We start from the raw sequence: 13,863 nt of genomic DNA, 5'->3' as shown, positions 1-13,863 counted from the left end.
GAGCTCAATTACTCCACTGGCACCTTGCAGGATGTTTGCAGAGATGGATCATTGGCAAGGTAGCTTTGAGGTCAAAGCTGGGACTGCTGTTCCACCAGCTTAGCTGGGAGATCCTGGACCCTGCTGAGCAGTGGTGAGTAACACAGGGAGAACCTTTGCTCAGCTGCCTGTGCTACTGGAGAAGGCAGATGGGGCCACCATCGTTGTTGAGGGCTGCCAAAAAAGGCCTTGAGGGGCACATGCGACTTAATGTGTTGGACTACCCTGCCCTAACTGCTACCATCACACACTGGCTCATGGTCTCAGCTATCTTGATGCCCTTTCTGTTAGGATCCAGCCAGTACATTCAAGGCCACGCCAGGTCAACTATGAGCGATTGTAAAGTGAGCAGTTCCTAGGCTTCTTTTTCTTTTCTTGCTAAATGAACATTGTCTGGAATGGCGATTGCTGGCAATTGCCCATCTATTTACAAATACCTCTGATAAATACGAACAATGGTTTTATTATTATTACTGTCAGTGCTAAATTCTGAAGTGCCTGAGGACAGAAAATAATAAAATTAAATCCTTTCTGTCTGTCCGTTCAATCCCTCCTCAGTTTGCCAGCAAACAAAGGGGTATTTTTTCCATAAGGAGACGATCCAAGTGTATCCTTGCTGAGCTGAGGCATTTCATAAAATCTGCCTGGATCTGATAGGGAAGGAATGCCAAGAAAACTACTTTCTTGTCTTTCTTTTTCGGTGGGGGAAGAAAGAAATATCAGATGATGACAACTCTTTTTGTGAAAGCCATGATGGGTTTGTGATCTTCAGAAAGGGGAGCTTGCATTGCATAGTGTTGGGCACAGTGAGACTGAGAGCACTTTCGGGATGGAGTCAGGGGCAGGAACCAGAGATGTAGTGGTTAGAGTGCTGAACCTGGACTGGGGAGACCAGGGTTCAAATCCCCGCTTGGCCATGATACTCACTAGATGACCTTGGGCCAGTCACATTCTCTCAACCTACCTACCTCACAGAGTTGTTGTGAGGTTAACAATGGACATATAGTGGCTCCACCATGCGGCACTTCCCATTATCCTCAATATTTCAATAACTGGTGAACCTGATACACGAAGGTACAGGGGCCTTAGTTAGAGATTGGAGAGAAAACTGATTTGGTCCTCAGTTTATTTATTATTTTTATTTTTAAAAATAATTTTATTGAATAAAAAAAGGCATATCAAATAAGAAAAGAAATACAGAACAAATTTCATACATATACACATAAACATAATTATTTATACATCTATAAAGCAATATTCAGAAAGAAAGAGGGGGAGGAATAAATGAAGAAAGAAAAAAGGAGTACAGTGGTACCTCAGGTTACATACGCTTCAGGTTACATACGCTTCAGGTTACAGACTCTGCTAACCCAGAAATAGCGCTTCAGGTTAAGAACTTTGCTTCAGGATGAGAACAGAAATTGTGCTCTGGCGGCGCGGCGACAGCAGGAGGCCCCATTAGCTAAAATGGTCTTCAGGTTAAGAACAGTTTCAGGTTAAGAACGGACCTCCGGAACGAATTAAGTACTTAACCCGAGGTACCACTGTAAAAGAATTTGGTCCTCAGTTTAATGAGGGGCAGATGGGGCTCATCAACCTGGAAATGTTGCCCACTAGAAGGTAAAATCAATTGCAAAAATGTGGCACCAGTCATGCAGAATGCTTTCCTTGCTGAAATAGGAAAGTCCCCATCAGTATTGGCATTCCGCCGACCCCTGAAGACGCACCTGTTTAGGTAGAATAGAATCATAGAATCATAGAGTTGGAAGAGACCACAAGGGCCATCGAGTCCAACCCCCTGCCAAGCAGGAAACACCATCAGAGCACTCCTGACATATGGTTGTCAAGCCTCTGCTTAAAGACCTCCAAAGTAGGAGACTCCACCACACTCCTTGGCAGCAAATTCCACTGTCGAACAGCTCTTACTGTCAGGAAGTTCTTCCTAATGTTTAGGTGGAATCTTCTTTCTTGTAGTTTGGATCCATTGCTCCATGTCCGCTTCTCCGGAGCAGCAGAAAACAACCTTTCTCCCTCCTCTATGTGACATCCTTTTATATATTTGAACATGGCTATCATATCACCCCTTAACATCCCTTTGATTTTCTGGCTTAAACCACCTGCTTAAATTGTTGTCTTACCTTTTGTGCTGTTTGGACAGGCCTCAATTTAATTGATGGTGTTTTAATGTTTTGATGGGATTGCTTCGCCTCCCCCATCAGCCCCACCATCCTACAGTTGGGTCTGATGGGAATTGGAGTCCAGAACATCTGGAGGGCACCAGGCTGGGGAAGGCTGCTGTTGTAGCCTCGCAGGAATGATGAAAACCAGCCAGGACTGTGTGTGCAGATTAGGAGTCCTGAGCTGCACTTTTAAGCATGTTGCTGCTGCTGCTGCCGCTGCTGCTGAAATTAATCCTGTTTTTGGCATCTGCTGTGTGTTCCCTCCTAGCAAAGCAGGCAACTGTGCCTGAGCAGAAATCTGCAGTGACACCAAATCTCCTCGGACTGCATTGCACTAAACACCCCTTTGCAAAGCAATGTGGGTCTTGAGCACCTTGGCTGCCAGAGGGGAGAAGGGGGCTGCCCACAGCTCCCTCTTATGGCCCTCTAATTGGATTTATCTGTGGAGAAGCTCAGAGGGAAACCTCAGTGGCCTCTGCTGCTGAGATTCTCAAAGCGTGGGGGCCATGCCAGGTGATCACTTTGATCCACGCCTGTCTTAATATCCAGGTCAAGGCTGCCTTTTGGAGACATTGCTAGGAATGGGCTTAAGAGGGTTGTATCTTAGATCTTTTTTGTAAGTGCCCTGACTGTTTTTGGGTGGGAAAGTCAAAGGAACTTGCTTTTAGATTGGGAGGGGGGTTTACTGGGTAGGGTTTTCATTTGGGAAATGAATTACTTCAAGGTGACTTTTTCTTGAAATATTGGGGGTGGGTGGGGAATGAATAGGACTAATGAATGATAATTAATGGTTACTGGGGGCAACAGGAATTGAATTCATTTGGAACAGGATCTGTTGGGAAACTAATTGAGAGGGTTTGGGGGCACCTAAGAGGAACTAATCTGGGGTGCAAATTAATTGAAGAATTAAGCTGGATGGAGAATTAGCCTGTTTGCCTTCTTTGACATTTAAATTCTAAACTTTGGTTCTGTACGTATGAATTATAATGGAAGTGCTTATGTATGTTGATGTCTAGAGCAGGGGTAGGCAACCTAAGGCCTGGGGGCCAGATGCAGCCCAGTCGCCTTCTCAATCCAGCCCACGGACAGTCCGGGAATCAGTGTGTTTTTATATGACTAGAATGTGTCCTTTTATTTAAAATGCATCTCTGGGTTATTTGTGGAGCATAGGAATTTGTTCATTATTTTTTTCAAAATATAGTCCGGCCCCCCACATGGTCTGAGGGGTGGTGGACCGGCCCACAGCTGGAAAAGGTTGCTGACCCCTGGTCTAGAGGCTTCTGCCCTGAGAAGTTTTATGTTCCTAGCAAAGCCTCTGCTGCTTCTAAATGGTTGGATGAGTGTCATCCTCCTGTCTGTCTGTCTCCTAGGATTTGCATTCAGGTCCGATTTGGGGACCACTTTACCTTCTGTTGGAAAATGTCCTTTGCATCCTGCAATATATGGCTGTGTAACTTGCAAGCCCAAGCGGAAGACACCCTTGCCTCAAGGCTTTCACTGGCCACCTGGCTTACTGAAGGGTGGTGGACCCAAGGCCTGAGCAGCCAAGCATTCCTGTCTGCCCATTTGGAAAGTCATGTCTCTTGCTCTGGGATGACTAGCTTTTCTATCAAGGCAAATCCCATGCTAGGGGATCTTTGGAAAGGAATCGAAAACAAAACTGCTGACATCATAATGCCGTTATGCAACTATATGGTGTGACAGCACATAGAATACTATGCACGGCTCTGGCCACCTCACTTCCAAAAGGATATTGCAGAGTTAGAAAAAGTTCAGGAAAGGGCAAACAAAAATGATCGAAGAAGAAGAAGAAGAAGAAGAAGAAGAAGAAGAAGAAGAAGAAGGAGGAGAAGAAGAGTTTGGATTTGATATCCCGCTTTATCACTACCCGAAGGAGTCTCAAAGCGGCTAACAATCTCCTGTCCCTTCCTCCCCCACAACAAACACTCTGTGAGGTGAGTGGGGCTGAGAGACTTCAGAGAAGTGTGACTGGCCCAAGGTCACCCAGCAGCTGCATGTGGAGGAGCGGGGAAGCGAACCCGGTTCACCAGATTACAAGTCCACTGCTCTTAACCACTGCACCATGCTGGCTAGGATGGAAGGGGAAATATTGCAGAGTTTGGGATTTTATAGCTTGGAGAAAAAGTGAGTAAAGAGGTGGCGTGATAGAACTTTATAAAATCATGCATGGCACAGGTGGAATTGTTCTCCCTCTTTCCATAACACTAGAACTCATGGATATCAAATAAAACTGAATGTTGGAAGATTCAGGACAGAAAGGACTTCTTCATATGCCACAGACCTAAACTATGGAACTTGCTCCAAAGGAGGCAGTGATGGCTACCAACTTGGAAGGCTTTAAAGGAGGATTGAACATATTCATGGAGGAGGAGGCTATCAATGGCTAGTAGCCACAAGGCTATGCTCTAGTATTGCTTCTGTATACCACTTGGTGGAAACCACAGGAGGGTAGAGGGCTCTGGTGCTCCTGTGCTGCTTAGCCTTATGGGTTTCCCATAAACATCTGGTTGGCCCCTGTGAGAACAGGATGCTGGACTAGATGGACCACCTGTCTGATCCAGCAGGCTCTGCTTATGTCCTTCAGGCAGGGACTGCCATGCCTTTGATATCTACATGACAAAGGAACACAGGAAGCTTGCCTTACACTGAGCCAACAAAAGCAAGTGAGAAGGTCCCCAGGCATATGAGAAACAATAGACAAGACCACAGGAGCCTCCCAAAGCAATGAGAACATATTTTGAAAAATAAAGCAAAGAATTCAAGACCACATATAAAATGTTTGTGTGTCTGTGTGCATATGAACACCACAGTTTGTGTGACAGTTTCTCCAAACATCTCAAACGTCTGTACATAGGAGGGCAACCAAGATGATCAAGGGTCTGGAAACCGAGCCTTATGAGGAATGGTTGACTTGGGCATGTTTCGCCTGGAGAAGAGAAGCCTGAGAGGTGAAATGAGAGCCATCTCCCAACATCTGAAGGGCTGTCACATGGAAGATGGAGCGAGCTTGTTTTATTCTGCTCCAGAGGGCAGGACCCAAACCAAGGGATTCAATTAACAAGAAAGGACATTGTGATTAGACACTAGGAAGACCTCTCTTACAGTAGGGGTTGTTTGACAGTGGAATGGACGCCTTCAGAAGGTTGTGGACTCTCCTTCACTGGAGGTTTTTAATCAGAGGTTGGATGGCCATCTGTCAGGGAATCTTTAACATTGCAGGGAGTTGGACTGGATGACCCTTGTGGTCCCTCCCAAGTCTACAATTCTATGTATACAATTCTATTCTATATGAAATGTTAGATGAGATATCCTGGACCACATCCTGTTTCATGCTCCATCAGAAATAAAACTGGATAGTTCCTTTCAGTTGGCTGCCACAGATCTCACTGAGACTTCTTGCTTGGCTTTTCCAAATTGTATTATAAATCACTTTTTATACCTGTGATGCTGTCTGTTTCCCATACCAAACCAGACCACTGGTACACTTGTTCCGACAGGCAGTGGCTTGCCACAGTTTCAAGTATAATTATTTTGCCAGTGCTACCTGGAGATGTTGCTGGGAATTGAACCTGCAACCTTCTGCCTGCATAGCAGGTGCTCTGTGACTGAGCCAGAGTCCTTCCCTGTGGACAAATGGCAGCAGGCCAAGCTTTCCCAATCATGCAAAGCCCTTGCTTCACTTCCTGAACTTCTACTTGTCTTGCAGCAATTAAATGGAGAGGGTGAAAAATTAGCTGCCCCAGCCATTTCCGGCTCTCAACTTGAAATTGTGCCTCAGGGAAAGTGTTTGCGGATGCAGTCCTCCTCCTTGGGACATGTGGAAAGCAGTTCCCGCTGTGTGTGCCTCTGGGGTAAAACCAAAAATGAAACTGAGAGTGTGTTCAGCTTGGACCTGGGAGGCCAGCTCTGCCAAGAAGTCTGCCTGTGCGCTTGGTTAGGTTGCCAATCTCGGACCTTCTTTTACCACCTGTAAAATGGGAACAGGCAAAGAGTAAAGTGGCTAGGCCTTCACTTCCCTATAAACATATAACCTTAGCCCCTGATAAGTGGCATCATTGTCTTAAGCTCCCTTGGGGGGCGGGGAGTCAATCAAGTGGGGAAAGCACTGCCAGTGGCATAGCAAGGTCAGGTGGTACCCGGTGGGTCAGGTGGTACCCCCCCAATTGAAATTATTAAAAGAAGGAAAAATAAGATACGCACTGCTGTTGCACCCTCAGGTTCTGCTTATAGGCTTCCCATTGTGGTATCTGCTTGTCCACTATGAGAACAGGGTGCTGAAGTATGTGGGCCACTGGCCTGATCCAGCAGCCAACTTCTTAGGTTCTTCCACATCCTTCCCCAACCTCGTGGCCTCCCAATGTTATGTACAATTCTGGGCTGATGGGAGTTGTAGTTCTGAACACCTGGAGGGTGCCAGGTTGACCAAGGCTGTTCTTATGTAATTCACATTCATAGGTCCATTAATTATATGTAACCCCTTCCATCTGATATCAGGCAGGCCGCCTCCCTACTGAGCTTCTGACACCTACCAAATAATTAATGTTTGATTCTGTGGGTTAAACCACAGAGCCTAGGACTTGCCGATCAGAAGGTCGGTGGTTCGAATCCCCGTGACGGGGTGAGCTCCCGTTGCTCGGTCCCTGCTCCTGCCAACCTAGCAGTTCAAAAGCACATCAAAGTGCAAGTAGATAAATAGGTACTGCTCCAGCGGGAAGGTAAACGGCGTTTCCGTGTGCTGCTCTGGTTCGCCAGAAGTGGCTTAGTCATGCTGGCCACATGACCCGGAAGCTGTACGCTGGCCCCCTCGGCCAGTCAAGCGAGATGAGCGCCACAACCCCAGAGTCGGTTACGACTGGACCTAATGGTCAGGGGTCCCTTTACCTTTACCTTTATAGTTTTAATTGATTCTTTTTTCTTTCTTTTTTTGGATTGAATCATGTAAGCCGCTTAGAGACTATTGTAGGTAAGCACTATATAAATTGCATAGATAAATAAACGAGCAAACAACAAAATGCAAAAAAATATAAAATCTAACATAAAACGAGTTAAAACGGAAAAGAGAAAAACTGTGCAGCTAGGATTAAACTTGCAGAATCTCTTTTCACTTCTTTACCACAGAAAAGAGAGATCCAGCAGCGGTTCTAATTAATGTTTTGCTTGCCAATAAGGAGGCCAAATACCTGGAGTGATTTGAGGGAAGCTTCCCTTCTTATGCTGTCTGCACATGCATTTTTTTCTGCCCCTCTCCCTCTCCTGCCCTCTAATGAAACAGGTTTTTCAAACAAGATAAAAACCTACAAGATCTGTTAGTGGTAGCTGATGTCCATTGACAGGACAGAAGGCAAGGAGCCCAACAGTAGGTGGCGCCAGAGTCAATGGCAAGTCACCCCAACTAATTCTGGTTTTGCCCCCATCCTTGAGTTCTACAAGGGCAATGTCCAGAACTGTTGCTCCTAAACTCTTTCAGCAGAAATAATAACCTGCAACTCAAACCTCAAATAAATTCTCTTCTGCTAGCAGGCAGGCTTATAATGACGGGATCCTGGAAAAACTTAGATGGGGCTTCTCTGACAAATTGGTGCAACAAAAATATGGCAAAATTGCATTTGTGGGGAAACTGAATACAGTGGTACCTCGGGTTACAGATGCTTCAGGTTACAAACGCTTCAGGTTACAGACTCCGCTAACCCAGAAATAGTATCTCGTGTTAAGAACTTTACTTCAGGATGAGAACAGAAATTGTGCGGCGGCAGTGGGAGGCTTCATTAGCTAAAGTGGTGCTTCAGGTTAAGAACAGTTTCAGGTTAAGAACGGACCTCTGGAACGAATTAAGTTCTGAACCTGAGGTACCACTGTAATAAAATAAAATTGGCACAAGGGTTAAAGCACAAATACTCTTTGTAAGTGATCTGAACAGTTTTATTTAGTACATGGCTAAAAAAGAAAACAGAGGACTCCCCTCACATTATAAAACTTTTGGGTTCACGTACATTGTTTATCACCTTCCTTAGTAGTCTGGGATAAGAACATTAGTTTATTCGGATGTTATTTTACACTTCTTGTCTAAACGCTGGCTTGTATGATGTTATATGTTGAAAGAGTTTAATTATAATAATAAGTAAGAAGGCAGGCAGGTGGGGTTTTGGCTGAGGTTGGTGGGGCAAGGCTCCATTTGCTTTAATGGATACAGACCCATTGTGGTGCAGTGGTTAGAGTAGGACCTGGGAGAGACCCGGGCTCAAATGCCCCACTTGGCCATAGAATCATAGAATTGATTCCCTGCAATGTGGGTACCTGTTCTCCCACAAGGGGCTCAAACCCATGACCTTGAGATCAGGAGTCTGGTGCTCTGTTGACTGAGCTATCCCAGCCACGAAGCTCACTGGAAGACTTTGGGCCAGTCTCTGCTTCTCTCAGCCTAACCTCCCTAACAGGGTTGTTGCTGTGTGGGGATTAAATGGGGAGGGGGGCAACCACAAGCACCACCTTGAGCTCCTTAGAGAAAGAGGTTGGGATAGAAATTAAATAAATCAGCAAACCAACACTGCATTACCCAACGGCCAAAGAGGGATGTGTGTGTGCAGCTCTCTGAATAAATCAAAAAGTTGCCCACTCACCCTAGAGACTGGGAACCCTGCAGAAAGCAAGTGGGAGCACGCCTTCTGTTGCTCACACTAGAGGAGAAATAGACCCTTCCCTCCCTGGGTTGCGCCTGCCTCTCCCACCAAAATAACTTAAGACTTCCTAGCGGATGCTGAGGGCCCCTTTCCTGTCATTGTGGCTTAATGCACTCTGCTTGCCAGGAGCCTTTGAACCAGCTTGGCGTTATCGACAAATGAGCTCGGGGTTGCTGGACAGGATTCCCGGAATACCAGGATTCTGGCAGGGAAGGAACTCGACTTTTTTTGCCTCCTTGTATCATGCCTGTCTGGGTGGAAACAAAACTGACAGCCAAAGGGAGGAAGAAAATGGCAAAAAAATAACAATGCAAGACATTCCCATACTGAAGCCTTTCCAACGAGCCTTTGGGAATGCAATTCAAAGGCCAGCTTTTAAATCCTAGGTGATAAATGTTGAGGCAATCTCGTATTATAGTTTGCTAAGTTCAATGCTTGCATAACTTAGGGCAGCCTCCCTCAGTCGTCAGATGATTTGGGCTACAACTCCCAGTACAAACCGGCCAATATTCTTACCTCTGGACCCGGGACAGTATGCGGGGGCATCATCCTGGGGGCGGAAGTGAAAGGGAGAAGGAGTGATGGCTCAGTCAAGTCTCCTGCCAATGTTAAAGTAAAAGATTCAGTCCAGTTTATTTGGGTACTAATTTTCCTGCTGATTTTGTCCCAGTGTCAGTTTCTGTTGCTGCTGGGTTTTTGTGCGTGTACGTTTTAATTTCCTCTCGTCCCCCTTCACCATTTAACTTTTTAAAAATGAAATACTGGGGAGAAAAATGGAGCTGTGAGGCAATGGAGAGCTGCTGTTGCTCGTTCATCTTGCTCCTATACTCATCAGGAAGCAATAAAACTGCAAGCAAGAAGCACTTCACTAGAGGCACAGAGCCCTTGAAAGCCTCAATAGCACTTCACCTCCCTCTTTGCACTGAGAGACCGTCAATGTGGTATAGTGGTTAGAATGATGGACTAGGGACTTGGGAGGCAAGGGATCAAATCTTGAACCAGGCCATGAAACTCACTGTGTGACCTTGGGCCAGTCACTGCCTCTCGGCTTCGCCAACCTCACAGGGCTGTTATTGTGAGCACAGGGACTGGGTTGCCCATAAGACTGAAGGGGCCTGGCGCGCACTTGTGACATCACACATGTGGCGAGTGATGTCACACACATCTCCCAACACTGCGCAGGCCAGGGCAGCCTTCTGCTCAGCCAGAGCTTTCCCAACACTTTGCGCTGGTGACACACTTTTTAGACATGCTTAATTTTGTGACGCAGTAATTCGGTTTCGCATCTTTTTGCAACACAGTGGTTCAGTTTTACTATCAAACCAGAGGTTAAACTAACCCCTTTCTAGCCCCAGGAGGAGCGTGGGGAGTTTTTTCATGACACCTACACACTGCAGCCGACACACTAACGTGTCGCAACACAGCATGGAAAGCTCTACTCTAATGGACTGCGCAGAATTAGATAAAATGACAGGAAGGATTCGAAACCTGCGGGACCAGAGATTCACAAAAGATTGGAAGAAATATACGAACTATTTGAAGAGCAACTGTAATCAACAAATTATGCTAGTAGGACTACAAGAAGTTTTGTAAGGAGAAATGTATGAAACATTGCAAAGTAGAGAAAGAATAGAGATATCAGTTATGAGTTAAATGTAATTGTGGGAGTAAGAAATGCATATTTAGTGAATGTGATTGATGGAAGTTAAAAAAATGGTATAAGATATGAAGTATGTTTAATTACTGTTGAAAATGATATGTTGAAAAACTAATAAAAATTTATATATATAAAAAGGAAAGCTCTACATTAGGCCTTACTAGTCCCTGCATCGGGAGATGTTGCACAGGCCAATGTGACCTTGTGCCAGGCATGCCAGTCCCCACAGTGTCTCCCAGCACTTCAGGGGCCAGTGCAGCCTTCTGCTAACTGCAGGTAGGCCTGGCGGAGCCTGGCAGGCCATGGAATATTGAGGTGGCCTGCCCCCTTTGAAAATTGGGGGGGCTTGACCCCCCCAGCCCCCTAGATGGTGCCTCTGGTTTTGAGGATAAAATAAGGGGGGAGAAGTATGTACACCCTATCAAGCTCCTTGGAGGAAAGGTAGGATATAAATTTAACAAAATAACAACAAATTAAAAAGTCACCATAACTCCAGTCTGAAATAGCCAGAGAACATAGAATTACAAGAGGCCAGCAATGACAGATCATCGAGGTGCCCTGTCAAAAAAGTTGGTGCATAGACAGTGGGATTCCAAAGGGTGTAGAAGCAGTGAGGCTAAAACCAGAACTGCAAACAGGTATGTGGAGAGGGCTGTTGATGACTCCTAGCCATGATGCCCCCACAATCAGAGTCAGCAATGCTTCAGAATTACTGTTGCTGGAAACCACAGGAAGGGAGAGGTCTCTTGTGCTCAAATCCTGCTTTGGGGTTTCCCATTGGGGCATCTGGTTGGCCACTGTGGGAACAGGATGCTGGACTAGATGGACCATTGGCCTGATCCACGAAGCTCTGCTTATGTTCTTCTAAGTTACAACTGGCAGCAAAGAGGGTTTAGAGATGTACAGTAAGATAGTGAGACTCAAATCTGCTCTGCCTTTGCAGACCAGTGCCTCTTTCTTCCTCTTTCTCCCTGCTCCAAACAGCCACCATCAGAAGTCCAACAGGGCTACACTTTGCACTTTTGAACTTCGGCTCTCCATCTAGATCCTTGTTGCTCAGCAGTGCTTCTGCACAGGATGAAGCGATGGAGGATGCTAGCAATTAGGACGTAATGATCAATGATCTTGGAGACAGCCTGTCTGGCTTGGCTTGGGAGCATCAGGGCCTCTTTTCCTGGGGAAGCAGAGCTCTGAGCTGTGGCTTCTCTGCAAGGAAGAACGCTGTCAACGGAGGTCTCCTTTGCACATGCTTTGCATCAGCCTGGGTTGCTGGGTCTTGGAAGGACAAAGGTGAAAGGATGCACTTTGGTCCTACCTTCTGCAACATGTCAACTGCATCCTCTGCAAACGAGCACCCAGTCTTCTTTTCTTCCCTGGGCACCTCATTGCAAGCATTCATTGCTCTCTTGGCTGGGAAGCTTTATCTAAGGACTCAACTAGACAGCTGCAAATAAAACGTTTTAAGTGTGTTGTAAAGGGCATTACACAAATGTGACACTAGATGGCAATGGTGAGCTGTGGCAAATTCAATATATTTTTCAAAACTTTTTTTGAAAAGCATTTTCACAACTTTTTTATATGTGTCTAGATTCCACCCAAGATTATTCTAGTTTCACACAGTTTTGTAGCGCAGACTGGGCACAGAATCCAGCTTTCTAGGAATCCCAGCTTCCTTTTAGAAAGAAAAGAAAAAGGGTGTGTATTGGCCAGGGATGGAGAATAGTTTTTGGCCTTATTTCTTCAAGGGAGTCACATACCAAGAATAGGTGGGGTGAGAGTTTTTAATGGGCAGGACTAAAGAAAAATGTGGACAGGGCCAAAGTGAGTGGGGGGTATTCATATTTGCTGTCTGTCTGTCTTTATCTCTGCTCCTGCATGAAGGGGACATTTCCCTAAGCCCAATTTCCATTCCTAGCTGCCACCCCCCCCCAAAAAAAATGCTGCCCACTAGGCTATGGGAGCTTTTTTCTTTCTTTTTGGAGGGGGGGGGGTTAAGCCTAATTACCCAGTGGGGCACAGAGGCAAGGAAGGTGCAGCACGCATATAAACACATCTACAGTGGTACCTTGGTTCTCAAACTTAATCCATTCCGGGAGTCAGTTCAACTCCCGAAACCATTCAAAAACCAAGCTGCGGCTTCAGATTGGCTGCAGCAGCTTCCTGCACTCAGTCGGAAGCCATGGAAGCCGTGTCAGATGTTTGGCTTCAGAAAAACCTCTGCAATCTGGAACATTTATTCTGGGTTTGCGACACTCGGGAGCCGATTTGTTCGGCAACTAAGCTGTTTGGGAACCAAGGTATGACGGTATTAGCAAACACAAAATACAAATACAAACATGCATAGTATTAGGGGGAAATCCTTTGCAAAAATGTGCATATTAGGCAAAATTGCATATACAGTGGTACCTCAGGTTACATAAGCCTCAGGTTACAGACTCCGCTAACGCAGAAATAGTGCTTCAGGTTAAGAACTTTGCTTCAGGATGAGAACAGAAATTGTGCTCTGGTGGCGCAGTGGCGGCAGGGGGCCCCATTAGCTAAAGTGCTGCTTCAGGTTAAGAACAGTTTCAGGTTATGAACGGACCTCCGGAACGAATTAAGTACTTAACCCGAGGTACTGCTGTATAAATCATGTGCTGCAGGAGAAATTTGATGAATTTTAATGAGGCCTTTAAAAAATAATAATAATAATCGCAAACTGGTCCAGAAAACAGAAGAACTGAACTTAAGAGTGGAAAAACGAGAAAGTGAGAGAAACTGAAATTGGCAGATTCTCCCATCCTGACTTTGACCTCACCCTGGGGTCTCGTGCTGACTTCCAGCCCCCTTCCAGACTCCATCTTCCCCAAAGGAGAATATTGTGGCAGTCTAGTTCACTCTGCCTCCCAGCTGCCTCCCAAATCAAAGCAGATGCATCACGCACACCCCTGTCTGCCCCACGCCCCACATCCATGGAGCTGTTCTAATTTTGCTCAAGGCAGGATGTTTCCCCACTCAAAAATAAAACCCTGTTAGAAAGAACCCATTGCCTTTATCTTAACAGCTCCCACAACCCTGGCTATTAACACCCTCATCTGCTTTGGATTAAATGAGATCTCATCCCTGTTTGGTTTGGGAGCTGAAAGGAAAGCTCTGGAGCCCTTTCTACTTGTGCCAAGTATGAACTGAATGTGGTGAACAAACACAGCCGAGATGGGTCTCCAAAGGGGTGTGTGGGTGTGTGGACGCCTGTGCACTTTGGGGAAGAGAGAGAGAGTGTGTGGGGGGGTTGTGTTTAAAGCTACAGCAA

The 13,863-nt window shown here is 45.9% G+C and overlaps 1 long non-coding RNA gene across 1 annotated transcript; it reads right to left on the bottom strand.

Annotated features, from left to right (window-relative positions):
* Positions 1 to 4,324: 4,324 nt before the first annotated feature.
* Positions 4,325 to 10,576, bottom strand: LOC309518591. The gene is made up of 3 exons (XR_014213532.1): positions 9,827 to 10,576; positions 9,434 to 9,516; positions 4,325 to 6,207 (listed from the first exon to the last, which is right to left on the bottom strand). It is a non-coding gene; the product is annotated as an uncharacterized lncRNA (long non-coding RNA).
* Between the last annotated feature and the right edge of the window lie 3,287 nt (positions 10,577 to 13,863).

Source organism: Podarcis vaucheri, assembly GCF_965113315.1.
Source record: "Podarcis vaucheri genome assembly, chromosome: 14".
Lineage (NCBI taxonomy): Eukaryota > Metazoa > Chordata > Lepidosauria > Squamata > Lacertidae > Podarcis > Podarcis vaucheri.
The sequence above is the reverse complement of the archived record's forward strand: the minus strand, read 5'-3'. Positions and strand labels throughout refer to the sequence as shown.